The sequence below is a fragment of the Quercus suber genome, unplaced genomic scaffold, assembly GCF_002906115.3.
Source record: "Quercus suber isolate HL8 unplaced genomic scaffold, Cork oak 2.0 scaffold_208, whole genome shotgun sequence".
Classification (NCBI taxonomy): Eukaryota; Viridiplantae; Streptophyta; class Magnoliopsida; order Fagales; family Fagaceae; genus Quercus; species Quercus suber.
Window position 1 is genome coordinate 406,448 of NW_027069666.1, and position 25,718 is coordinate 432,165.

At 36.7% G+C, this 25,718-nt stretch overlaps 1 protein-coding gene across 15 annotated transcripts in view; it reads right to left on the bottom strand.

The window, feature by feature from the left end:
- Positions 1–1,091: 1,091 nt before the first annotated feature.
- Positions 1,092–25,718, bottom strand: part of LOC112001524 (uncharacterized) — a 32,263-nt gene continuing 7,636 nt past the window's right edge. The window contains exons 7-14 of one of the 15 annotated variants that reach the window (XR_010631307.1): positions 19,991–20,161; positions 19,456–19,913; positions 12,134–19,370; positions 10,003–10,104; positions 7,682–7,789; positions 2,907–2,972; positions 2,611–2,684; positions 1,092–1,653 (exon numbers count right to left, since the gene is read on the bottom strand). The gene's annotated coding sequence lies outside the window, so the exon portion shown is untranslated. Of the gene's footprint in view, positions 1,654–2,610; positions 2,685–2,713; positions 2,973–5,049; positions 6,732–7,681; positions 7,790–7,883; positions 9,046–9,291; positions 9,607–9,997; positions 10,105–12,133; positions 19,371–19,455; positions 19,914–19,990; positions 20,162–25,718 lie in introns of those variants that run through there. The other 14 variants (XR_010631308.1, XR_010631309.1, XR_010631313.1 and 11 more) reach the window with 14 other exon arrangements.

Here is a 25,718-nt window from a genome sequence, read left to right on the forward strand (position 1 = left end):
GGAATGAGGATTTTGACATTTGCTCATTTTATAATAAGTTTTGAGATTCTTTTTCCATTGTCTTTCCTTAGAAAGTCAAGGCCCATTGGCGTGTTTCCTTCTTTGTTTGGACTGTAGCTTGGAATAAGATTCTTACGGGTGATAATTTGAGACTTAGACACTTTGATTTTGTTGACCGGTGTATTATTGCCTCCATGAATTCAATAACTACTGATGTTCATTTATTACACCATAATAAGATGTTGAAATAAAATTATATTTAAATTAAATTTCCAAAAAATACCCTCATTTATAAAATTTTCACATTGTATGTGGGTCCTTATTAACTTGTTACAAAATGTACTTCATCTTCTTATATTACACTAGGCCCATGTTTACATTTTAAAAATTGCTATTCATTTATTACACCATAATAAGACAATGATATGAAATCAAAATTAATATATATATATATATATTATATGTCACTGTGTATTTTTAAAATTTTCACATTTTATGGGTCTTTATTAAATTGTTATATTATAACATGAAAGGTGTACAAAATAACACGAAGCAATATCCAACTTAATTGGTTCATCTCGTATTACACTAGGCAGTCTAGGCCCATGTCCACATTTAATCAGTTTATATAGATGTCCTTGTGCATATACACATTAATTGCAATCAGATTACATAAATACCTACAAACAATTTGAAGCATATGGATGAATACAAAGGCATGTGTAGGAATCGGTGACAAATCTTAAAGTGCTTTTTCCTGTGCCAACTGCCAAGGAGACCAACAGAACCGCCAGAAATAGAGTTTGGCAATTTTTACTAGTTGTAAATCCATCACTTCCATACAGACTATACATTCCCAACCATTATTACCTATTCTATATGGATGTCCCATGAACAAAACGCCATAAAAATAATATTGTATTTAAGTAACAGTAACTTAAAGGAACCTAAGGAACAACATCTAAGTACTGTAACTAAGTCTTGCCATTAAACATAACTCTTATAATGCATAATCAAAGTGCAGAAACTTAAGGATTTTATTTTGTTTGAGGTAAAGAGAATCTGCAATACAAGCAAAGACAACCAAATAATTAATAAAATAGGCGTTCTCTAGGAAAAGCCATTCCATTACCATGTTTATCAAACACATGCCTCGTTGAGGTTTCAGTTAATCTTCTGACAAGCATAATTTAATTGCAGAGAGTAAACAGTTTGAAATAAATACATATATATATAGCTAGGCATAATTGGCTTCAACATATAACCAAAAGCGTAATAGACAAGCGTGTACATCTTAAGCGACTTCAAGATCCTATAGCTAGAGCATGCTCACCAATAACTCTACCATAACCAATAGAAAGCATCATCTTCATTTGCCATAATGTTTTTATGGTAACTTCTGCCTTCATCGTCCCATACATCATCTTCATCACTATAGACTTCTTTATGAAAAAAAGCTTTATTTAAAACCATTAGCCAGTAACGATTTTCAACACCGTCTAAAAGTACATTATATGCATTACGGTCAACACTTTGATCGCATACTTGATCGCGTATAGGTATTAGGTATGCGATACGTAGGTTTTCTCTTTAGACCGAGACTCTCACATTCTTCCCTTGAAAGCTGATTCTTCTAGTTAGCTTTCATCGCATCTACAATTAATTCAGTACAAATCAAATAGTCAAGTATACTCACAATTATATTCGAAGTAATCAAAACCTCAACAGTATAATATAACCATCCTAGAATCGAATACCCTCTGAGCCTTCGTTCAAATACTACAAGTTAAAGTCGAGCTATTGACACTTCAAAAGTAAAGAAAATCACAAAAGCCTTAAAAGTCATACCAGAGATTTTTTCAATCCAAGCAAAGTTATAACTTTTATCTTGAAGCAAAAACCAACAATAAAAAAATTTGTTAGAATTTATCATATTATGGGAGTAGAATCTTAAAAAGAATTTGCGAATATCGGCACACTTATATCTCTTACCTTGAACTTGCAACACAAATAAATGTCAACAATCTAAAAGGGGAAGTATAAATTTGAAATTTGATATAGTTGGAACAAAAATGGTCAACGAAACACGAGCACAAGGAGAAATAAATAGGAAAAGTTTCCACTTCAAAATTGTGAAAAGCTTCAAGAAAGCTAGTAATGAAATGCAAACATCTTCCCAATAGCTCTTTCTTTCACCAATAAATTCAAACAAAAAGAAAGGCATGGGTAAGGAATATAATGATTGAGATAGATCAAAACATTTCAAGCCATTCAAATACAGTTTGGCTTGATTCAAAGAAAATGTTAGTCTGTCTTCTTCTACTTAGCAATCCCTCCTTGATAAATAAACAAATCCAAATTCAAAAAAAAAAAAAAAAAAAAATACATTTATCTATGTTCTAAAAGGAAAGAGGCATGTGATAAAAGAAAGGGAGGAGGGGTTTATATGCTAGGCAACAATTTTTAATTTGTAGTATTAATATAAAAATAATAATATAAACCAAGGAAAATCATCATCAAGGTCAAGTATAGCCAAATATAATATTTTGAACAAACAAGTAATATAAAAATAGTAATGGGAAATGGTCCTCATTGAAGTTCAGTTGACACCTCTCAGAAAATGGTTTGAGGTTGTAGATGAATCTTATGGCTTATCTGATGATTGTTGTGTACTCAAATCACATCTAGAAAGACAAAAAAAGAAACAACAATTAAAAAAAAAAAAAAAAGTCTTTGAATATGATAGTGAGATAGAATGATAAAATTGTTGTACATGTTGAGTTTATCAAAATAAAGAGTTAAGATCTCTTATTTGCCTATCAAAACTGCTTTCATTTTGAGATCATAATTTAAAATTAAACAATTAAATAGGATGCTCATCCATTATTGCAGGTTCTGTGACTGACTCCATCGTAGGTCGCTTGTGAAGTGGACCGTAGTTGGTCCTCCAACCTCTAGCTCCATCTCAAACCCTAATATCACAGACAACAAAACAAAAAATTACTTATGTGTTACTAACTGTGAAGCAGTCAACAAACCCTAATATGATATGCATGTTGTGGGAGGACTTTCGTCTCCCCCCAATCAGGTATTGTCTTTTTTGGAGATGGCGTTGAGCTTAGTCCTTCCACAAAAAGGCGTCTTTTGGGGTTTAAGGGGAAACCCCCATCTCCCCCCTGACTTGAAGAAGTAGGGGACGAGACAAAAGTCCTCCCACACATGTCATATAAGGGTTTGTTGCTTCACAAATCCTTTACAAATTTGGAGTAAAGCAAAATAGTAAACCATCAAATATCCAGAAGCCAAACGTGGTTATTATCAAAGGAAAATTAAAAAATGAAATGAATAATTTGTTAAATTGCAAAGAATAATAAACAAACTTACGTGGTTTTAGAAGCCTAGAACCAAAAAAAAAAAAAAAAAAAAAACAACAACAAAACAAAAAAAANAAAAAAAAACAATACAGCTACCAGCAAACACAAGACAGTGTGGCCAACTATAAATTAATTAGTATCGGCCAACTGTATTGATAAACAAATATTTTAATTGATAAGTAATAGATATTATTAATGAACAAAAGTCCTTTGTGTTCACGAGGACAAATATGAAACACACAAAAAAAATCTCAATAAATGAATGCCTCGAGTCAATCAGTGTACAAAATGTCCAATGCAAGAAAAATCAAATTAATTTTCAGAATACATTTATCTATGTTCTAAAAGGAAAGAGGCATGTGATAAAAGAAAGGGAGGAGGGTTTATATGCTAGGCAACAATTTTTAAATTTGTAGTATTAATATAAAAATAATATATAAACCAAGAGATCATCATCAAGGTCAAGTATCGCCAAACCTAACAGATTTAACAAAGTCAACAAGTTTCAAAACCCTAACTCCGAAAATACAAAAACTATAACAGAGAAAAATCGTACTTTGGGTTAAAATAAATTGATTGGCCAATGTCTCTCTCTCTTTCTCTATTCTTTCACCACCTGTGTGAGCGTGACTCAACTGGATTAGTTTAGCGAAAGCCCACATGCTCTGCCTAATAAAATTAAAGCCCATGTTTTTACAAAAAGAAAATAGCCCATCTTCTCTCTCTTGGGCTCAGCTTGCTGAATCATTTTCAATAAAAGAGATCCGATAGCTTTCTTCTTTATTATTAGAGTGTTTTTTTTTTTTAGAAACTTCTTTATTATTACCGTGGTTGCTCTATTTATGCTCATATTTGTATATTGCGTGAAATTATGTGACAGATTAATTATTGGTTTTTTTTTTTTTTTTGTATAAAGAGTTTTAACTTATGTCACCCGCTCTTTATGATAATTATTTATCATCAGATCAAGATACTAAGTCAATTTTTCGTATAGGCAGGGATTAAACCCTAGATCTCTTATTCAACCATTAGAGACTTTACTAGTTAAGTTAACTAGAATCCACAATTAATTATTCATCTTGCATCTATGCCTCAGAGCTATATCCTATGGTTTTATGAAAGTTTATATTATGTTAATAAAAAGATAACTTAATATATTGAAAAATAAAAATAAAAATAAAAACTTACACACAAATATATAAAATCTTACAATTTTCTTTTATGAGTTTTCTTATTTTGATTTCATTGTACGATAGTTTCATTATCAATACTGCAATTTACATATTTTTCAAAATTTTAGATTAATAAAATTTTTCTCAAATTTTTTTTTTTTAAAAAAATTTGTAAAGGTTTATGATATTGTTAAGATGACTAAAGTTTAAGGACAAAATTTGGTTACAAATTTAATTGTAATCTAAGACTACAACTCTAATTAAACAAATTAACATAACTACATATTTTAAAATTTTAACCGTTGAATTGCATGTTTTTCATTTTCTTAAAACACATGCCAATTAAATGTTATTAAGTATTTACTATTCGATCTATAAACATATTTTTTATGTATAATTTTATATTACAAAAACTCAAAATTTAAACATTTGATTAATGACATTGACATAATTATTGATCTTTAATCTTCTTAAAATTTTGAAAGCATAGAGAATATAAGAAAAGAATGTAATCTAATTGGGTCTAAAAAAAATTTGGTGGTTACAATTTTTTTAAAAAAATAAAAAAATTCATAAAATTTGTTAAATATATATAATTATTATTATTATTTTCCAGATCAGCATAGTGCTGCCTCTACTGCGGGCTGAGCTGACTATCATATATTTCAGGAATTGCATATCACCTAAATTGCAGGTACTACTATTATTCATCACTCAGTCCAACTTTCCCACCCAAAAAAACAACACAACTCATAGCCCACACCTAGCATGTAGTCTCTGTCTACCTAAAGTTAAATTTGATTTCGCCCTTTTTTTTTCTTTTTTTTTTTTATTAATTTTTTTTACCTTCACCAAGGCTTTGAGAAAAATAAACAAGAGATAGAGAGAGAGAGTTAGTTGTGGAATGTGGAAATGGCCACACAAGCCCTGTGGCACACTGGAAAGAAGCTCGTGTTGGTCTCCACCGCCTTATGTGTTGATGGCGTTGGCGCCACGATAGCCATGTCGAACGATCTGGCGATGGCGCTGAAGCTCTTCACCACTGTAAATCTCCGCCTCGTACACGACTCCATCAACGCTGCCTCCATCGTCTTTGATAGGGTTAGAATTGTCAATTTTGGATTATTTTGCACTATTTTTTTTTACATTTGGAATTTGATTTTTTTGCGCGGTTTCTATCAGATTATGAATATTCACTATGGGGATTGGATCAAGGAAGTGTTGAGAAATCAAAAGTGAAACACGAGGTTCATCTTAGGTCGAGCTCAAGCTCTTTGGCATTCTTACGAGCTCAAGTTCAAACATTGTTTTCAGGCTTTTTTCAAACTTGAACCTAGCTTGAGCATTTGATTTTTATTGACGAGCAAAGCTCAAACACCCACTACTTGGCAAAGTTAGGCTTGCTTATAGCTCTACATGTGGTTTTTGAAATTTACCCTTGTTGAGCTGAATCTCAAAACTTCCTTTCTGAGTGAGATGAGAAATATTACTAAACTACAATAGATTATGTCTGATGACTTAGACCTAACAAAACTCAAGTAGGTGTCCAGGCCAGGGTGGGTTTTTTTATTTTAAATTTTTTTTATGGAAGGTTTCTTTCTATTTTTCATTTCCTTCTTTCTTTGTAGGAAGATCATTTCCTAAACAATTTCCTAGTGTTATTGTGTCTTTTCCCTTCCCTTTATTTTTTTAGTTGTTTTTTGTTGACAAGCCTAGGAAAAGATTATAAGCAAAATAATAAGCAGCCATTAAGCTGCAAAGCTCCCACATAAAACTCTGGTTTGCAGAGTTTTTAACCTTGTTACAGTACACCAATTTTGCTCTTACATCCTTGTTTATGGCTCGGAAAATAGCTTCTTTAGATTTTAGTATTTTACTTCTCACTTGTTGTATGGCATTAACTGTAGCTGCCCCAGCCACACCTTGCCTAAATGGAATGTAAACTGACTTTCCTTGAATCTTATTGGTTCCCCAATGAACTTCATCTTCCCACTAGATTATTAAACAGGGTTTAGCATTTGCAGCCAAATTCATCTAGTAAATGAGCACTCAAAAAAAGGATGATTCCTATATTTAGAGTACTATGGAGACGGATTAATATGAACTGGCTGTCAATACAGAACAGGCTCTCGAGTCTCCACTGGTGATAAGTTTATCAAATGAGATTGGGAGATTTTTGCGTATTCTGCAGGAGTAGTAATAAGAAGAATGTCAATGAAATAATCCATCTAATTGAATTTCTAGTCTATTGTCTCGGTCAACTAGCACCAACAGAAAAGCTATAGATAATCAGTATGCCAGAAAAATACCATCTGAGTGAACTGATCATTGTAAAATTTTATGTAATTCCAGAAAGCTAACGGTACATGTCAATCTCCTGACCAACAATAAAAGCAGTAGCACCATTTGTACTTGCATTTGATTTTTTTTTTTCCATATGAAAATTTGACCATGGGGATATATAACACCCCACCCCTATGTGAGCATGGGCGTGGCCAGGATTTTTTACATAGAGGGGCCGATTTTTGACAATGATGATTATCATCGTTGTATGGACAGTCTATATATTTAGGTTGATATGGACCTTCTTTGAGATAAGCTTGTCGGATTTCATCTTGTTTGTTGATAGGAAATTCATATATTTGTTTACGTGATCCTGGATCACGATCTATCTCTGTAGACTGAATTCTTGAACATTTGGAGGAGTGTTCATCAGGCATTGAAGTATCAGCATTTATTTCTACGGCCACATTTGTTTCTACAGCCACAGGTGTCCTAAATTTTGAATTGCTAACATCTTTTTTCTTTAAGAATGCATCAATTGTTTTTCGTTTGCTCATAATTCTTTTAGTTTTAAGAATATGACTCAAAAATTAACCTGAAAAGAACTAAAAAAATAAAATCTTAATTAGAAATTTTTACTTAATTATATGGATGTTTAAACAGTTAACCCATCATCATTTCTAATATTCAAATTTTCCTGTATTTTAATTTTTTTTAATTAAGAATAACCCCTCAAACAAAAGCAAAAATTAAACACACAAGTATACAACATAAACCAAACAATTTAACAACACTTACTACCACATGATATCTAACTAATCAAAAATAGATAATAAATCAAAAAAAATTTACCTTAGAAACTTTATCTTCCCTTCAAGACTATCACAAACAACCTCCCTTCAAGACTCTTCACAAAGTGCAAACTTTATCTTCCCTTCAACCATATATTTCTCTAAAAATCTATGAAAAATTAAAGAGCATGTGAATATTTAAGTGTAGATAGTTAGGAAAAAAAAAACACTAAAAAGAGATGAAGCGGAAACTGAAAACTCACCCTCTGGCTACACCCCTGCTCTGAATGATTTATTTTAAAAAAGCAAGAAGAAAGAAAATAATGGTCTCTTTTTTTTTTTTTTTTTGGAGATCGTGAGGACTGAGTTTGAGAGGACGGCTGAGCTGAGCTGAGGGTTTTGTTTGGTTTAGGGGCTGCTGGAACCAGTGGAGTGGGCGGTGGCGTGTACACAGTAGACAAGAAGAGAGTGAAAAGAGAAACAAAAGAAAGGGTTTTGAATCTTCTGATTTTGAGTTGGAGAATGGGTGATAAAGTTGGGTAGTGCTTTGGGTATTTATATATAATTGGGCTGTGAGCCATGTTTTGTTTTATTAGAGGATAAAAAGGCCTACAATTGAAACTAGAGCCTAGGAGTGAATTGAAGTATTGAACAGAAATGGGAGGGGGGGGGGGCGGATGTACATCATTGGAGGGCCCAATAAAAATTGTATATATGCTGATGGACTTATTTTTTTTTTGCAAGGGCCACGGCTCCCCCAAGGGGCAATGTGGCTCCGCCCCTGTACGTGAGTGGGGTGTTATATTATTTCTGTAATGTAAAATACCACCTCCACTCATGTTAATAATTGAATTAAAATTTAAAACAAGGCAATTAAAAACACCATCCAAAAAAAAAAAATTGAATTAGAATGAGGCAATTAAAAAATTTATGGTGGAATTAAATTTGAGTGGCACCACCAAGTTTAACTCAACCATGATTACGAAGGGTTAATTTGTGCATACGATGGCATGAAGGTGACAGATACTGTGCATACGAACACACATACACGTATGTTAACTGCATTCGTGTATTTAGTTGTGATAGTTTGTTCTTTTTTTATAGTTTTATCTCTCTCTCTCTCTCTCTCTCTCTCTCTCTCTCTCTCTCTCTATATATATATATATATATATAATATAATATAGATATGCACATGTGCATGCGTGCGCGTGCACACACACAAAGGCGCAAGTTATTGTGGGATAAGAAATGATGATAGCAATGGAGAATTGAAATAGGTAATGCCCTGGAAGTATATGCAAAATTTAAAGGATAGGGATTGTTATCTTAGATGGTAGAGATAGGTCTAGCTTCACTTTCAACCCAAGCCTCCATTGTATTTCAACTTTGAAACAGATGCCTATTCTTGTTCGAATCGGGTGCATTCTGAATATTTAGCATATGACTATCAATTAGAATATCTATTCAAAAACACCAAGCCACCTTTAAATTAATTTGCAAAGAAAATTATAAACTCTAATCTCAATACACAAACCCACCACAAAATAAATAATAATCAAAAATCAAACCTACTTCTCAAAATCCCCTAAACTTTCAAATACATATTCTCTAAGTCCATTGTGATTCAATCCATCTCCTTTCTACTATATAAACCTATCTCATTCATAAAACTAAAAAATGTCTTCACAAGCTAAATACCAAAATGTTAAGACCAAGTTCAAGTTCAATACCAATCCCACCACCAATAGCCTACCAACTCACTACACAACCAATGTAAAATTTCACTAGATGATTTTATATAATCCTGAAATTTCACCAGGAAGCTAACTAATAACATTATAGCGTCTTCATGTCAACAAATAAAAATATAAAGGAAATAACATGGGTTCAAATGCAGCACTACATATACTATCAAATTCTTTCCCAAGCAAGTAGTGAAAAAAGAAATCAAAAGTTCCAGTACACATCTTTCCAATTTCCATTGATCTGCAAAACAAAGTGACACCGTAAAATCTTCAACCAAACCAAAAAGACCCAGATAAAAAGAAAACCCACAATTTAATTGGATTGGTAATATTGGGCATCAAATTGTTAGACATCACATGGTTTGAGGTTGACAATTTTGTCTATAGCATGGCGAAATTACAATGGGATACTTCTTTGATATCTCACACCAGAGAGGAGATAGGTCCGAACTAGCTGATATTACCTATTAATACTGATAGCATCAAGAATTGTTTTAAATTATAACTGTTTTGATTAAAAATTATATATGTTTTCAACAGGATAGTTTAGAAACACATAGGAAAACAAATATTTCAGGAGCCATCACATGCACCCTTAACCTTATCATTAATTTCCCAAAGAAGCCCCATACCTTACCTTTCCTTCTCACTGTCTTCCTCTTCCTTACGTGGCCTTCCCTCTTAACTCCAAGATAATTATCACTCTGGTCAGATTCCCTTCTGGATTTCTTGATATATTCTGAAATTTCAAAGATGAAAAACATATTAGATCAAGTTAAACTCAAGCCTTAACAAACCACAATTCAGACACAAGCACAAACCATTTGCAACTTAAAGCCAAGTCTCAGATGGTACTGACTATAGAAGCGAAGTGTAAAGATAGAGACCAGAGTAAAGAAGGAAGAAACTGAACTGCAAATGGGTCTAGGGTTTTTAGTTTTTGGGTTTCTTGTGTATGGTCTTGTAGTCGGGTTTTATAGATAGTATTGGTGTACAATTTTAGTTGGGTTTTATAAAGAGTATTGGTGTAAATTTAAAAAAATAAACGAGACATAAAATTGTGAAGGGTACAAAGCTTATGTGGCAAGCTTTAAAGAAGTTAACAAAAAGTTATAGGTTTTAGTTTTATAGTATATATATAGAATAGATGATATAATGTTGTTGAATTTAACGAGATAATTAAACGGATTCCTCTTGCTAGTATGGAAGCCGAAGATTCACTCTATTGGCCTTTCTCTCAACTGAGCTTTCACAAACCTGAGCTAAATCAAGACAAAGATGTATGGAAGGGAATCTGGTCCTTACATGTCCCTAATAAAGTCAAGAATTTTTTTGTGGTGGGCTTGTCATAATTTGCGGCCAACAAAAGCTAATTTGGTGCGTCGGACTGTGATTACTGATCCGGTGCACGATAGATGTCGGTCTGCTTCAGAGGATCCAGTTCATGCTCTGTGGTCTTGTTTAGAGCTTGATGATGTATGGTCGGATGTTCAACTATAGGGTTTTTGAGTGTCATCTCAGTTTGGAACTTTCAAATAGTTGGTAATATTGGTTTTCCAAAAGAATGAACGAACGAACTTGTTTGCTATGTTGGTCTAGTTTATTTGGAATCAACAGAATCTGATTAGACTCCATTAGCCATGTTTTAGTACGCACCAGTTAGTTTAGATTTCAAAAGATCGCCTGCAGGAGTTCTATGATGTTCAACCGATATTGAGGCCTCGTGCCCCAAAACCTCAAGTTAAATGGAAGCCTCCACCTGCTAAATTGATCAAAATTAATTTTGATAGGGCTGTCTTTTCTGACATGATCAAATTCGAATTTGGTATGGTAATTTGGAATTCTTAAGGTTTGGTGCATAGTTTTTAGACCTGGACCTTTCAAAGAACTAGAAAAGGGAATGGTTCAAGGGTTTTAAGGTTGGATCGAGATTCAATCGACATCAAACCGTGATGATGTTATAATTAATTTAATAATTAATTAAAATACAAATAAATGTATTTTAAATATATAAATAGTAGCAAAATTGACTATAAATATCTAAAAATAATTGAAATGGAATTTAAAATAAAATTTATTGATATTAGAAGGTTAATATAAAATAGTACAACATAAATAAGAATTAAAAAAATATTTCATAATAATCCTACAAGTCTAAATTATTTTGATTAAATAAAAAAAAATTACTTTTGATTATTTTAATAAATTCACATGCAAATGCATTATTCTTTAATCAAATTTGAATTAATCAAAGGAAATAAATTTAGTAATATTTAATTGAGAGAGATGTGATAGAATAAGTTGAAAAATTAAAACTGACATAAATCTATAATAAATATAATACACTTCGTAGTTGGTCATAAGCAACATGTGTGGTGCGTTGATCATGATGCTGAACTTGGTTCCTAAATAAGGCATAGGTGTCAAGTTCTAAACTCCATGGCTCACTTTTCTCTATTTTTATTTTTAAAAAATAAAGTCAACTCTTAGACCGGTTGAACTAGCCCACGATTCGACTGGTTTTTCGGGTTGAACCTCGGTTCAAGAGGTTCACTAAAAATATTTAAATGCCCGGTTTTCACATATAAAAAATCGGATTTGTGACCGGTTCATGGGTAACCCAGTCTGACCAGCCGATCCAATCCAATTCTGATAACCTTGCTGTTGGCCTCACTTTTGTAAAAAGTCTCACAGGTTTTTAGCCAGTTGGAAGTCAAAACTTTGGCCACCAAAAGAGCTATTCAATTTGCTACTGAATTAGACATTACCTTTGATGGGGCCACAAAACTACTTCAGATTCGTCCATGAGGCTCGTCCTGATCCAAAGCATGCCTCCTAAAATACTCGTCCAGGGCGAGATCATCCTGGTAGTATTTTGGTCAATCTCGTCCCGAGAAAGCACGTCCTAGGCAAGCTCGTCCTAGATGAAAAATCATAGTTCATTACTACGAACCGTTGCCAACAACGATTAGAGAAAATAAAGCCAAACAATATAACTTCCATGGCAGTTACGGGAGTTATTTCCAAGTTTTCCAGACTCCGCAACAATGGGAGAAGTTACAATCACTTCATACACGCTATATAAGCATTCGACGAGAAGGTAAAGAGATAGAGACATTTTTTCCATTATACTTGGAATCACAAAAAAATACTAACTTAACCATCAGAGGGTTCTTGGCCGAACTCCACCGGTCTCCTCTGATTTTCTTGTTTCCTTTTTAAGAATTCATCAACAGCCTTCAGATCGTTAACGCCCGAGATTTTTAGCCTACTGATTTCCAAGGAACTATTAGTTGGTGCCGTCTGTGGGGAAGAATATTTGTCGCGCTCGAACTTCATTTGTTAAGTTCTGAGATTTCTTTCTCTGACAAAGGGCTGAAATGGTTTGGACAAGATCAAGAGCTACTAGTCCAGGTCCTAAAGAGAGTAGAGACGCTTCCAGTAACCCCCATCGTGGTCACCAATCGACGCCTGTCATGCAACCATCTTTTGTCCAACACGTGTAGTCAATGGCCACTGCCATGGCGGAATTAACTCGCCAGAACCAGGAATTGAGAAGGAAGATTAATCTCAGAAGGCAACGGCATGAGGCCTATGGAGAAGAGCATGGACAGAGCCAGGGATATGGAAGAAATGCAGCGCCGGAAAGCCAATTAAGGGGTACTACACCAAGAAGGGTGCCACACTTAGAGACGGAGATGGACCAGATGAGGAAAGTTATAGATGAGATGAGGGAGAACATGAGAAAGGCAAACCTCGTAGAAGACTTGGTTCACAGAACTAATTCTCCTTTTACGGCTTCCATCAATGGTCACCAAAATTCAAGATGCCTTCTTTAGATTCGTATGATAGGACACGTGACCCTTTTGACCATATTGCCACCTTCAAGGCTACCATGCACCTTCAAGGGATTCCAGATGAGATAATGCGTAGAGCCTTCCCAACCACCTTCAAAGGGCCCTCGCGAGTGTAGTTCAGCAAGATACTCCCAAATTCGGTAAGTACCTTTGAAGAGTTAAGCAAGTTATTTGTTAATAATTTCATTAGAGAACAAAGGCACAAACGTTCCTCGTCTAGCCTGCTAACCATAGAACAAGGAGAAAATGAGAGCTTGCGGTCCTTCATTACTTGTTTCAATAGAGAAGCCTTAGCGGTGGACGAGATGGATGACAAGCTATTGTTAGTGGCCTTCCACAATGTGATCAATTCGGACCTATTTATCCACAAGCTTTACGAACAAGAGCCCTAGACTATGGCTGAACTCATCCATTCGGCCCAAAACTTCATGAATGCAGAAAACGCAATCATTGCCAAGAAGAGGAAAAGAATGGAAGCAAACACTCAGCGCCATCTCGAACAAGGTCCTCGTCCGAAGAAGGGACAAACAAAAGATAGGAAAGACCGAGACAATAAGAAGGCAGGTCCTTCAGCGCAAAATCAACAGTACACGCCATTGAACATGCCGCTCGAGCAAGTCCTTATGCAAATCAAAGACGACCCTTCTTTGAAGTGGTCAGAGAAACTAAAAGGAGATCCCAACAAGCACAACAGGAACAAGTATTGTCGCTTCCATAGAGACCATAGGCATGACACAGATGAATGTTTCGATTTAAAACAGCAAATTGAGAATCTCATCAGACAATGGAAATTAAGAAATTTCCTTAGAAGAGATCACAAAGATGAGAAGTTGAAAGGGAAAGTAAAAGAGTCGTCGCGACCTCCACTTGGAGAAATAAGAGTAATTATAGGAGGTGGTTCAATAAGTCAGTCGTCTAAGTCAAGAAAGACATACCTGAAGGTAGTACAGAATGTTCAACTCTCTGAATGATCTCCCAGGACGAGAAACACAGACGAGCAGGCGATCACTTTTACGAACGATGATGCAGAGAGAATTCACCACCCTCATGACGACGCTATTGTCATCACCTTGGTTATTGCTGACTACACAACCAGAAGAGTGCTGATAGACAATGGAAGCTCGGCAGACATTCTGTATTATCCAGCTTTTCAGCAAATGAGGGTTGGACGAGACCAGCTCCGTCTAGTACACTCGCCTCTAGTAGGTTTCAGAGGAATGAAGGTATAGCCTGTAGGCACCGTTACGTTGCCAGTGGTGGTGGGGGCATATCCGTAGCAGGTAACCAAAGATGATAATTTCCTTGTAGTAGATTACTAGTCCTCTTACAACGCAATAATTGGAAGACCGACTCTAAATAATTGGAAGGCAGTCACATCCACCTCCCACCTATCAGTCAAGTTTCCTACGAAGCACGGGGTAGGACAAGTGCAGGGAGACCAACTGGCAGCAAGGGAATATTACTTGGCCATGCTCGCCATGGACGAGCAAGTACAGACGATGAGCATCGAGGAAAGGAGAATTGTGGCTGAACCTATAGAAATGTTAGAAGAAATTCCTTTGGACGACAACAATCTTGAAAGGTATACTCAGGTTGGCGTAGATTTAGAAGAAAAGACAAAGGGGAATCGCATCAATTTCTTGAAGAATAATATTGATGTGTTTGCTTGGAGTCGCAAAGATATGCCGGGTATAGACCCTAGCGTCATTACCCACCATTTGAATGTATGTTCCTCTTCTAAACTTGTATGATAGAAGAAGAGAGTATTTGCCCCAAAAAGAGACAATAACATCAAGGACGAAGTCCAAAAGTTGATTACGGCAAAGTTTATTCGAGAGGTTTATTATCCGAATTGGTTGGCCAATGTGGTAATGGTCAAGAAGGCCAATGGCAAGTGGAGGATGTGTGTAGACTTCACTGATCTGAATAAGGCTTACCCCAAAGATAGCTATCCGCTGCCACGTATCGACCAATTGGTGGATTCTACAGCAGGCATAAATTACTCAGTTTTATGGATGCCTTCTTTGGGTAAAACCAAATAAGGATGGACGAAGCAGACTAGGAGAAGACGTCCTTTGTTACTAGTCAAGGCCTATTCTGTTATAAGGTGATTCCCTTCGGTTTGAAGAACGCAGGGGCAACATATTAGAGGTTGGTTAACCATATGTTACGTCTACAGATTGGGCGGAATGTGAAAGTATATGTCGATGATATGCTGGTAAAAAACTTGGACGAGGAGAAGCATCTGGACGACCTACAAGAGACTTTTGATACGCTTAGGCAGTATAACATGAATTTAAACCCCAACAAATGTGCTTTCGGAGTATCATCAAGGAAGTTTCTTGGATTTATGGTTTCACATAGGAGAATCGAAACAAATCTTGACAAGATCCAAGCGATACTGAACATGAAGCCTCCACAAAACATTAAAGAGGTCCAGTCCCTTACCGAACGGATTGCAGCCCTCAACAGGTTCGTATCTAAAGCCACTGATAAATGTTTACCATTTTTCAAGGTTCTTAAAAAGGCGTTCGAATGGACGGACGAGTGTCAGAAAGCTTTCCAAGACTTGAAGGCGTACCTCACAATCGCTCCATTGTTAAGTCCATCCGTGTTGAGAGGAGTTATATCTGTACTTAGCCGTTACCCCGCATGCTGTAAGCTCAGCATTGATTAGAGAAGAAGGAAGAGTGCAGAAACCAGTGTACTACACCAGTCGAGCGCTGAGAGGAGCAGAAGGACGATACCCATAGATAGAGAAGTTCGCTTTTGCGCTGATCACAGCATCTAGGAAGCTGAGGCACTACTTCCAAGCTCATGTCATCAACGTCATGACAGACCATCTGCTCAAGAAAGCAATGAACAAGTTGGAAGCCGCAGGATGACTGATCCAATGGGCTATCGAGCTCAATGAGTTTGACATCAAATACTAGCCAAGGCAGGCAATAAAGGCTCAAGCCCTGGTAGATTTCATTGCAGAGTTTACTCCAAATTATGATGACTTAGAAGTAATGGAAGACAAGAAGTGGATCATCCATGTTGATGGCTCGTATACACAACATGCGGGGGGAATAGGAGTTGTTTTACAATCCCCGAAGGGAGATAGGCTGAAGCATAAGGTACATTTGCAATATCAAACAACCAACAATGAAGTTGAATATGAAACCCTTCTCAAGGGGCTTGAGTTGGCCAAATCTGTAAAAGCAAAATCAATACTCATTCTAGGGGATTCTTAGTTGGTCATAGGCCAAATAAATAGGATGTATGAAGCCAAAGAAGAACAAATGAAAAAAATATCTTGAGAAGGTTTTACGGCTTGTGAAAAAAATTCAAAAAAACTAAATTCGTTCAAATACCAAGGGAAGAGAACATGGAAGTGGATGCCTTAGCGAAGGAAGCTTCAGCGAAGGAAGCCATGGGCGAGTTTGATGAAGTTCAGTATGTCCCAAGTATAAATCTCCCAGAAATACAATAGATAAATAATGAAGGAAACTGGATGACCCCAATAATATCATACCTGAAAGACGGGAGGCTCCTAGAAGGGAAGGATGAGGCCAGAAAGGTCAGGGTTAGAGTAGCCAGGCATATCCTTTTGAACGAAGTACTGTACAAGAGAGGTTTTTCTCAACCTTATCTCAGGTGTCTAGCTCCAAACGAGGCAAACTATGTGTTGAAAGAAGTTCATGAAGGAGCTTATGGAAATCATTTAGGAGTCAGATCACTCATCCACAAGGTCATCCGTGCAAGGTACTATTGGCCAACCATCCAGGCAGATGCAAAGGCTTATGTTAGAATTTGTGTTCAATGTCAGCGATTTAGTAATGTCCCCAGACAACCGTTAGAGTATCTCACACCTATGACAACCCCGTGGCCATTTGCTCAATGGGGCCTAGATATCTTAGGTCCTTTTCCACTTGAAACCAGACAGATGAAATTCTTGGTGGTAGGGATAGACTATTTCACCAAAAGGGTGGAAGTAGAACCCTTAGCGAATATCACGTAGCAGAATGTAAAGAACTTCGTCTGGAAGAACATCGTATGCAGGTTTGAGGTGCCCAGAGTGTTAGTGTCTGATAACGGACGGCAATTTGACAATGCACTTTTTAAAGACTTCTGTGAACATTTTGGAATTCAAAATCATTATTCCTCACCCGCCTACCCCCAAGCAAACGGTCAAGCTAAAGTTACAAACCGATCCTTGTTAAAAATCATCAAGACTCGACTTGAGGGGGCAAAGGGAGTATGGCCGGATAAACTACCAGGTGTTTTGTGGGCGTACAAAACGATGGTGAGAACCCTTACTAGGGAAACTCCTTTCAAGATAGCCTATGAGAGCAAGGCAGTTATATCAGCGGAAGTACACATGGCTAACCACAAGGTGACGATGTATCAAGACAAAGATAACGAGAAACAACTCCGTGTGAACCTCGATCTGATAGACGAGGTAAGGATGGAGATGCAGAACAAAGGATGACGAGGTACAAAAACCTCATGGCTAGACAGTACGATGCAATGGTAAAGCTAAGGCGATTCAACATAGGAGACCTCGTCCTAAAAAGAGTTTCTTTGGCAACCAAAAACCCAGCTCATGGGAAATTGGGACCTAATTAGGAAAGGCCCTACAGAGTTATCAACTGAAAGAGACAAGGATCCTACTACTTAGAGGCCCTGGACAGGAGGAAATTGGAACATCCTTGGAATGTTAAACACCTGAGGAGGTATTACCAGTAGAGTGCCAACCTGGATAAGTGTTATCTTGGACGAGACTGTTTATCCATATAAGGAGCTTATTTATCTACATATCTTTAGTATTATTTTATTTCTATTATGATGTGGTTATGGACGAAGTTATGGATTTGCTTGTATTTGTTTAACTCTTTAGAAGGCACTAGCTCATGAACACGTGCCTCGTTTGTGAACAATATTTATGTTATGTACATAATGTTGTGTGAATTCCTGACTTCCATACTACTTTTGTTCAAATCAACCCATAAGAAGGCTGAAAAGCCCAAGACAATAAAATTCTCTGGATACGGAGATATAACGTCAATAAGCTTTCCCAAAAGCAAAGAAAAGCATGCTCGTCCAAGTAAAGGACGAGATAAAACCCTAGCTTCACTAAGTAACAGTAAGTTCAGAGGATATCCATCCGTATAACAGACGAGGTAAAGTGCAATGCACGTCCAACCCATGGACGAAAAAATGCATAAGCACGTTTATTGATTAAGATGCCTACTGAAACAACTCAATTTGTGGACGAGTGAAAGTTTTTCTAATCTTCATAAAAGGTGAAAACCAACTAAGTTTAAGGACGAGTAATCCTGGTAACCACCATTTCACAAAGACGATGTTATACTTTGCAAAATTCTAAGTATGACAAGAAAATGCATGGCATTGCTCCTATGGACGAGTAAAAATTTGAAACAATATAAATATCAAAAAGAAGTCTCGCCATACAATAATAGAAAAGAAAATTCACTATTTAAGGGCAGACAACCAACGTCCAAACACCCTGACAAAAATAATTATTTAGTAGCTCGTCCTAAAAACCATGAACGAGCTTAATGTACCTAAGTTACGTTTATAAAAATTAAAAAAAATTAAAAAAAAATACAAGGCTTAAATCTTGTTTTTAGGCAGGAGGGGCATTGTTCTTAGGCTTGTCCTGAGGAGGTAGGGTGCTAGCATCATCTTCAATGTTAACGTCTTCTGAGCTCGTCTGGATGAGGGAGCTTATGGCAGCACCAAGATTGAGCTTTATAAAACTGAAGTCAAGGTCAGGGAAGTTCTCAATGGCGTCTAGCCTGAAGTCCTCAAACCCAGCTGTATAGTTCCTATCCAACATATCAGTAAATTGCTTAGACGCCTGAAACTCTGCAACTACGTCTCCCTTGGCATTTTCAAGAAGGGCACATAGCTCGTTGTTCCTCTTCTAGAGGTCGTCAAGACGAATGTCCTTCTCAAAGACGTCAGTCCTTAGCTCTTCATTAAGGTTCAGTAGCTCCTTCGCCTCGTCCTTAGCTTTAGCAGCCACCTCAACCCATTTCTTGTTCTCGTCCTTCACCTCTTTGATCCTCTTCTCCAATAGAACCCTCGTCTTGTCTAGATCAGTTGTCTGCCTAGACACAGCAATAAACATGGATATTGCCTACAAGGGTTAAGATTTTGTTAGAACCAAACAAATACATATTTTAGTGGTTGATAAAGACAAGACATATAAAAAATTTACTTACCTTGAAGAGATCATGAACACCAGAGTGCTCAAAATCCTTCAAAGACATATTGTAAAAAGCTGCCACGTCCGCGTCAGTCACTGCTGTTGTAAACCTCTCCCAAGCCAGGTCCTCATTCCCAAGAAGGTGCTGAGGAACTTCTTTTAAAGGCTAAGACGAGGAGGGTGCATGAACTGTGGACAGGATCTTCTTAGACGGAGGGTCCTTAGGCTCCGAGTCAAGTATCTGCACTGGGGGCTCCTAATCAGGGACGAGAGGAGTAGGTTGAATGTCTTGATGCTTGGACGACTTGCTTTTCTTCTCCCTACTACGCCTACTTGGAAGATCACCCAAATCAACCCTCGACGATATATTTTTCCGTTTTTCGCCTGCTGATAGACGAGTCTAAGGTTGCACTCCCTGCTTAACTGCCTTGTCCATCACCCCCTTGTTTTTGTTTTCTTTCATTGTTGCCATTCCTAAAAGTAAGGACGTCAATTACCAACAAATGATGATGAACAAGTAAAGAAAAGGGAGGAAAAGAAAAAAAACTTACGTCTATGGACAATAGTCTCGTGTGCGAGAGTTTCAACGGAAGGCTCAGGACCTAAACCCCAGATGGCAAGACATTGAAGACTTACCAAAGAATGAAACGCCCTATCAGTGTACAGACGAACCTTCTAGACACGTTCAATATGAAGTCTACTTAAATGAGGTCGTCTAGCACCTGTAACAAAAAAAGAGACAAAGGACTTAGATTTTTAAACAATTACAAATAAGAATGAAGATAATAAATGACAAAGATAGGACAAGCATACCTTCAGGACGAAGGTTCCCTAACTCCCCTGTGTAGGGAAGAAATGGGTCCCTGTCAACCTCAGCAGGGTGTTCAGCCCAGAAACCTGAGACGAAGAAGAACTCCGTCTTCTAGTTCCTATCTGAGGAGACTAAAGACTTAATTAATCTATAATCTCTTCCCCTAGCAGTGAATTAATAAAAGCCAAGGGATTGGTTAATTTCGAAGAGCTTATAACAATAAAGGAACTCGTCCACAGTAAGAGGACAGTTCCCGTCAAACACCTCCCTCCAAAAAACTTGCATGGAGACGACTAATCTCCATGCATTAGGATTAAGCTGACAAACTCCTAAACCTAGCCTAGTCAACAATTCCCTAGCAAAAGTATTCAAAGGTAACCTAAGACCCCCTAGAAGATAAGCCTCATAAATACCTATCCCAAAACGAGGCTGACAACACCATTCTCCCTCGACGGCTAACCTAGGGTTAAGCTCGTCTGGAATTTGGTACCACTTCTTAAGTAAATTTAACCTACTATCATCCGTCTTTGAAGCTACCCCTATGGCACAACTATAAACCACCTCAACCTCATCTTGATTAGTGGACGAAGGAGCACTTATGCTAGCCTTAGAGCCTGACTCAGATCTCGTCCTAAACTCCTCCTGAAACACTTCCAAAGGAATTCCAAGGACGCCAAACTCATACTCATCTATAGTGTTCCCCTCACTACTGCTACCACTATCACTATTGCTATCACTAGAACCACTAAAACTGCTAGGGTCATTATACTCGTCTATAGCCTTATCCACACTATCACTAGACGAGGTAAGCACAATCTCAGTCATTTTTAAGAAAACTTAACTAAGGACGAAGATAAGGAAAATACCTGAATCTAGAACGAGGGAAGGCTATAGATGCAGGAAACTTCTAGACGAAGATCTAGAACGAGAAAGGAAATTTTAGAAATGGGGAGGGTAACAGAGGTATTCTACTATTTATAGGCAGTAAACCCTAGCACCTGAAACGACACAACCAATCAATGGAAGACACGTGGCATGCTCTTTGATTAGATCAATCGACATGATTTTTCACCAATGAGGTCATGACACGTGGCATACCAATTCACTGATGAAAACATATGCATCCTACGTTTCCCTGGACGACCCATGGACAAGGGGGCAACTGATGGGGCCATAGAACTACTTCAGATTCGTCCGTGAGGCTCGTCCTGATCCAAAGCATGCCTCCTACAATACTCATCCAAGGCAAGATCGTCCTGGTAGTGTTCTGGTCAATCACGTCCTAGGAAAGCACGTCTTGGGCAAGCTCGTCTTGGATGAAAATTCATAGTTCATTACTACGAACTGTTGCCAACAACGGTTAGAGAAAATAAAGCCAAACAATATAACTTCCATGGCAGTTATGGGAGTTATTTCCAAGTTTTCTAGATTCCGCAACAATGGGGGAAGTTACAATCGCTTCATACACACTATATAAGCATTCTACGAGAAGGTAAAAAGATAGAGACATTTTTTCCATTACACTTGGAATCACAAAAAAATACTAACTTAACCATCGGAGGGTTCTTGGTCGGCCTCCACCGGTCTCTTTTGATTTTCTTGTTTCGTTTTTAAGAATTCATCAACAGCCTTCAGATCATTAATGCCCGAGATTTTCAGCCTATTGGTTTCCGAGGAACTATCAACCTTGGTTGTTCTAGAGGGTGATTCACAAGTCTTGATTCAATATTTACAAAGCTTTTTGAATTTTTGTCCCATATGGTTTACTTCTTAAGGATGCTTGTTTAGTGTCTAGTTTTTTTAATCAATTACATTACTCTCAGGTTAAAAGAAAAAGTAATAGGGTTGCTCATAATCTGGCTAGATTTGTTACTAATGTTCCAGACTTTCTTCTGTGGATAGAAGATGTTCCACCACAGTTAACTTTTGTAGGCTGATTTAGCCGGCATTTCTTAATATTATATGGTTCTATCTTGTTTCTCAAAATGGAAAAAATAAATAAATAAATAAATAAATAAACAAAAACAAAAAAAAAAAAACAAAAAACTTTTGGACATTTATTTTGTTAGGGGCTTGTGGCCCTTGTTTTATTGGGGTCCTTTTTTTTTAATTTTTTTTTATTGAAAATAATTCAACAGGCCGGGCCCAAGTGAGAGAGGATAGGATTTCATTTTTGTAAAACTATGGGCTTTAATTTGATTAGACAAAGCATATGTGCTTTAACTAAACTAAGTAGTTGGGTTCTTTCTCTTGTAACAAAAGAAACTCAAGTCGCGTCATACACCCCACTAATACTAGCCCTCTCAACCTCCACAAACCACAGTTTTGTTTTGCTGAAAGAGAGAGACAAAGGCGGTAAAAGAATATAGAGAGAGAGAGAGAGAGACCATGGCAAATCTAGGTAATAATGTTTTTTTTGCGTTTAGATTTTTATTACGTAATCAAAATGCTGTTTCTCTGTTATAATTTTGTATTTTTGCGGAGTTAGGGTTTTGAAACTTGCTGACGTTGTTTAATCCCGTAATTTTTTTTTTATTCTTCTAGGCTTCTAAAACAAAGTAAATTTGTTTATTATTCTCTGCAATTTAACAAATTGTTCGATTAATTTTTGAATTTGGCGTTACGTTTGGCTTCTGGATATTTGATGGTTTACTCCCATTTTTTATCGGATTTGTGTAAATCCATGTCATATTAGGGTTTGTTGACTGTTTCACTGTTAGTGACACATAAGTAATTTTTAGGATGAAGCTAGAGATTGGCGAATCCTTTGAGTTGGAGGACCAACTAAGGTTTGGGATGAAGCTAAAAGTTGGTGAATCATTGGAATTGGAGGATCAAGTAGGTCCGCTTCACAAGCAATCTACAATGGAGCTCGTCACAGAACGTGCAATGGAGCCCGTCACAGATTCATCAGAGGCCATTTTGAAGTCAAAGTAATTTCTAATCCTCAAACTATTTAGTTCTTTAAAATAAAAAGCTAAAGTTCATTTTGAACCAGCTGTTTAATTGTGTTATTTTTAAATTATTTTCTTGACATGAAATCAAATCTTGGTCTAACAATTCTTCAAGCTTAAACCTAAGCTTCCTTTCCTTATCAACATGTTCCATAAAGTGTAAGCTGCTTGAACGTGTTTCTTCTGACTTGACTGATCCATTCCTCCACTTGACCAAAATCAGTTTTGTTCCAACTTCCAAGCATATAATGCTTTCTTTGTATCCTTGTCGTTCTTCGCCAGTCTAAAACTATCTGTGCCTCTCACATCTGCCTTCCAAGCTACTTGGACAACACTACCACAATTGGGATGGGTTAAATACATGGCCTCAAAACTGAAAGGCCTTCTTGCAAATGTCTGGCATTATTCGAAGCTAGCATAGGAGGCACTATTACTACAAGACTGTTTAACAGCTCCATACCCTCCATGTTTATAAAAAATCTATCTAACCTTTCCCATACACACTCATCTCCTTCCTTTCTATTAATCCACTTACATGATAACCCCTTACTAGGGGCATCCATTAGTCTCGCAATGCTAATATACTCAGCAAACACATTTATACCTTGTGACTGACATACCTTGACAATTTTTCTGCGAAACTTAAAATTGATTAAAATACTCATACATGTTCGCCTTAAAATTATTCCTGTAAAGTTAAGCTGCATTATCACCATCCATTCCATATCTTCTACGGAAAACCTGCAGTAAGGTGCTGAGTGACAACAATATCTTCCCCCCATGATTTTCCAACATAATCAACATGAAGGAATCTGGTACATCAAAGTCCAAAGGATTTCCATACAATTGCACACTGAAACTCATATGCTGCAAGGACAAAGTATTAAAGGCCATTTTTGGCAACCACCAATGAACCACAAACAATGCTCCCTTAAATGAACAAGCACCATCGGCACAGATATAATCTTAACCTAACTTAAAAAGAAAACTTTAGGACATAAATATGGCCATGCTTTCCAACTACACCAACCTCACCACTTAAGCTCAATGCTATTGATTTGCCATTGTAATCTCTTTGTGGAAATGTATGTCTATCGATCATAAAGGCAACTGGACATAGCCTCCAAAAGCTTCTACTTTCTTCTATTAGGTCTTGGGCCAGTTTGCACTATAGGGCCCTCCTATTGGAACCAAGATTTGAGCAAAAGCATGGTCTTCCCATCAACAGCAGACTCGTCAGGTGAAAGACTCCCTGCTAGCTTAGACTCATCCACAAAGCCTTGATGTAAAAAAGGAGAGGTTCCTCCAAGGGTCTATGATAGTAAATCACCTCAACTACTTGTACCTTCTCATGAAGCACAACCACCAAAAATCACTACACTCCAAAATCTACCTTTCCACAAAACTACAGGAGTTCCCACTAGATAACCACTCTTGATAAGGACTCTAGAAAATATAAGATACGAGAACTTAATTCTTGATGAGTGCATCCAACACCCAAATGCAAGAAAACTAAGATGACTTGGAAGAAAAAACAGCAGATTGTAACTAGGAGAAAAAAAAAAGTTCAATAGAAACAGATGATAAAAAAGTTACAAAGTCAGTGCTCTTTACTCTTTAGTAGGCATGGACTTTTTCTTTTTTTTCTTTTTTGCTACACAAAGACTAGTAGACAAGGTTAGCCTCACTGTTTGGCATGACTTATATAATCAATATCGTAGTTAGTGCTAAATTTTATTTCAATGCTTCTAATTTCATATGAGCTTTTTGAAAATTTACTTGTTTATCTTTTAACTTGGACAGCAAATCAAACCGATCAAAATAGCGATAATTGATACTGGCATTCATCCTCTCTTTTCTGTGTTTTTACCTAACAACAAGGAAGTTGACAAAGCATTTGATTGGGGCTCTATTGGACTAAAAGACACGTAAGATTTAATTACTCACATTCTTGGTATCAATTGATTTTTTGTGGTGAAGTAAAATTTTAATTGCATTTAATGTTAATGCAGCATCATTCAAAAGGCTAGATATTTTTGTGATTATGAATTAAAAAAAGTACGTGACATGTTGGATGATTCATTCTTTGATTTAAACGGTCATGGTACCAAAGTTGCTGGAGTGGCCGCTAGAAGAAAAGTTGAAATAAAATTGCAACACACCTATCCAGTAACCATTGAAGGGGAAGCTACAGCAATTGAACTTTATTCATATAAAGTTGCATGGCGAAGGAAACCAAATTTCCGTCTATATAACAAATCTGATATGGTGGAATTTGGCGACATTGTAAAAGCTTTCAAGGCTGCAATTAAGGATGGAGTTGATGTAATTTCAATTTCCATGGGATTTCAAATCCCGAAACTGACAAGTCCGTATCATCTGGATGCTATTGTTGTGGGATCATATTTTGCTATGAAGGCAAACATATTGACTGTAGCTGCTTGCAGCAATGCCGGCCCTGATTATGGATCCGTAAGAAATACTGCGCCATGGATTTTAACAGTAGGTGCTTCT